Source organism: Schistocerca cancellata, chromosome 3 (genome assembly GCF_023864275.1).
Source record: "Schistocerca cancellata isolate TAMUIC-IGC-003103 chromosome 3, iqSchCanc2.1, whole genome shotgun sequence".
Lineage (NCBI taxonomy): Eukaryota > Metazoa > Arthropoda > Insecta > Orthoptera > Acrididae > Schistocerca > Schistocerca cancellata.
Window position 1 is genome coordinate 455,374,249 of NC_064628.1, and position 3,269 is coordinate 455,377,517.

The 3,269-nt window shown below is 42.7% G+C and overlaps 1 pseudogene; it reads right to left on the reverse strand.

The window, feature by feature from the left end:
* Positions 1–232: 232 nt before the first annotated feature.
* Positions 233–350, reverse strand: LOC126177305 (5S ribosomal RNA; annotated as a pseudogene).
* Between the last annotated feature and the right edge of the window lie 2,919 nt (positions 351–3,269).

Here is a 3,269-nt window from a genome sequence, read left to right on the forward strand (position 1 = left end):
GAGTGCCCTTCATTACTCATTTTATTTAATATATACATAGAACTCCCCAACAGGCCACGAAGGCCCAACGGTACTGACCGGCCGCCGTGTCATTCTCAGCTCACGCGGATATGAGGGGCATGTAGTCAGCACACCACTCTCCCGGCAGTATATCAGTTTACGACACCGGAGCCGCTGCTTCTCAATCAAGTTGCTCTGCAGTTTGCCTCACAAGGGCTGAGTGCACCCCGCTTGCCAACAGCGCTCGGCAGACCGGATGGTTACCCATCCAAGTGCTAGCCCAGCCCGACAGCGCTTAACTTCGGTGATCTGACGGGAACCGGTGTTACCACTGCGGCAAGGCCGTTGACAATATATACATAAATGACGTCATAAAACATGGCATATTAAGGCTGTGCACTATTATAAGCTTAATAATAAAGTTGTAAATAGACTCCTGATTGCAGATGTACTGACATTCAATGGTAAGGAGTAGAGTGCTGCAACGCTCAGTGTTTGACCGGTCACGGCTCGCCTGCTGACGGGGGGACCGAGCCGCTCATGTCCGGCCCCACACGACTCGGCTCGGTCACGTACTCGCCCCATGTCTGTTGTCCGGATTCTGGACACTCGGATAACCGAGCATGACCGGTCACCGCCGGCGTCTCACCTCGCCTCGCCCCGGTTCGCTGCTCTGTACTGTACTGTACAAATCCAACGCCTCTCTCTCTCTCTCTCTTTTAATACAAAAGTAACATTTCCAAGAACGGGTACGTGACACAGCTAAATTCATAAAGCACCTGGAAAGTAAAATGATATTTCAATACATTCGCGGATAGAAGACGAGTCTCATTTCCAAACAAATGATATATTTTTCCTTTCATTTATAGGAAACATTAAATAACTGCTTTCCCTGTAATCTAGAAGACAACCATCTTCATAACGAAAGCATACAAAGAACATTTAACATTTATAGACGTAGCTTGTCGTACTTTTCAATTGTTTTCAACATAAACAGAATTATTGTTGATCAGCAGTAAATCACTAACGCGTTCCGGATTTAATTGGCTGCGTCAATTTGTTAGTAACATTCCGGCTTTACTAAAGCAGATTTCACTAGGTGCGCTTGTTGCTGGGATGCGTAAAATACGTCTTGCAACTGCAGCCAAATCTGGCAGATCTGTTTCATGTCTGCTCCACCACTTTAAGATGTCATCATCATCTCCGGGTTGCATTAAAATGTACAGATCTACTTCATCTGCTGCGGATGATCTGTTGTTCCTCCATTCCTTGAAACGATCTCTCTTTGTTGGTGGTGATGACAGAGTACTTGAAGGATCTATGATAATAAACAAAAGAGACAAGTAATACAGAACTGATATCGAGATCATCGAAACGTTCCCGTAAGAGACCGATGACCTCGCTGTTTGGTCTCTGCCCCCAAACAACCCGACCCCCGTTCCCATAAAAACGAGGTGTTTTACGTTAATGAAATATTATACGAGTCACAACATTCCCGTTTCTCTATAATACACTTTCCACTAACTATGCAAAAACGATTATGTTAATGATTCCATGTTGTACCTGCGTACGTAGCACACATTTGTCACACATTGCTAAGAATTTCCTGCTTTGCACTTATTTCAAGCATATTAAGATCACGGAAGGACGGCCAAAGAAACGATCTTTGTGAGGTTTCTTGCAACTGTGTTTCTTTAAATGAGTGGTTCCCGACTGGGAAAACAATAAAGTGGAGTAGTTTATGCACGATACGTACCCAGTAGACGCACTGTTTTCATCTACAACCAACAGAAATGTACTCCATACTTGGCTTTTTAGACCTTCCCGTTTCTTTAATGTGTAAACATTGGTTTCAATCTTACGTCTTACTACACTGGCTTCCTCGCGCTGCATGATTACAGAGAGAGACACTCCACAAATGAGAAGCCCGTACTGGCTGCACTGTCACACGGATAATAACACGTGTAATGTGTTTGAAGTTATGTGCTACGTATTCGGTCACGGCTTCTATGCTCGGTCACAAGAACTATTGCGGGTAGCCTATACAGTTAGGGTGTGCTCGCCCCACCTCGTATTTCGTGCTCGCTAACTCGGTCATGCAGGACTCTAGTAAGGAGCATATAAGAGCGAAAATAATGATTGGTCTTAAACCGCGTGAACAAATAAATACTTTTAAATACCTGGGATGTGAGGCCTCATATATCACCCACAATGATCAAGAATACAAAATGCCAAAATTCCACAAGTTGGTAGGTACTATAATTCTCCTCAAAAAAGTCAGAAAAGAAGATAGTACTAAAATTTTATAATATGATGGTAGTGCCGGTTTTAATGTATCTGTCAGAGACTTGGACTCTAAACGCCACTCTAAGCAGGAGTATTAAGGCGGTAGAGATGACACTCCTAATATCTCTAGCTGGTTACAATCTCATAGATCGGATAAAAGATACTGAAGTGACATGGACACATTGAAACAATTTTAGAAGGAGCTGTTGGCTGGAGAGAATGCAATATGAAGGCAGTTGTACGGTACATTTCCACTGCATGCAGTAGTTACTACCAAGAAAAAACGCAAGGAAGTGTACTTGGGAAAGTCTTAGACGTATGGGAAGGTAGAAAATTGGCTGAATAGTTAACTAGTTATGAAGATGGTACTGTACTGTAAGAATATGCACAGCTCCTGATGGGGCAATAATTATTTATTCTTCTTTAACAGAAAGTTGAAATGCTGAAGACTGTTCGAGAGGGCGGAGAGGGCGCATTTGCTGAGGCACGAGGTAAATGTGGGATTCAAATCATCTTCTAGCCATCTCAGTTAAAGTCTGTTGTGATTTCCTTAAATAAAGGAAAGCGAATGCTGAGATGGTTACTTAAGAAAAGCGAAACCCAGTTGTTGTCTTTCTAACTCAGTCGAGAACAACACAACTTGCAAGTCGTTTGCAGCCATTTTTCCAGATTATGTCGTGGCGGCAGTTTACCTCCAGAAGCGCAATGGATACTCACCGACAGAATGATTATATTTAGACCCATAATAAAAAAAACTATAAGTGAATTTTGGAATGTACAGATTATAAACTCTTATAGGAAATCGTCCATGTTACGCACAAGTGTGTGCCATTTAGATAATTTGTAACAACTGAGGCATACAAACAATAATCCCTGAATAAGAGACACACATTTCTGTAAGCATTTGAAGAGAGCCGATCTGCCGACAGTGCCGGCTGTGCAATTATCGTCAATATACTGTATGACTACTTACCTGTAAATGC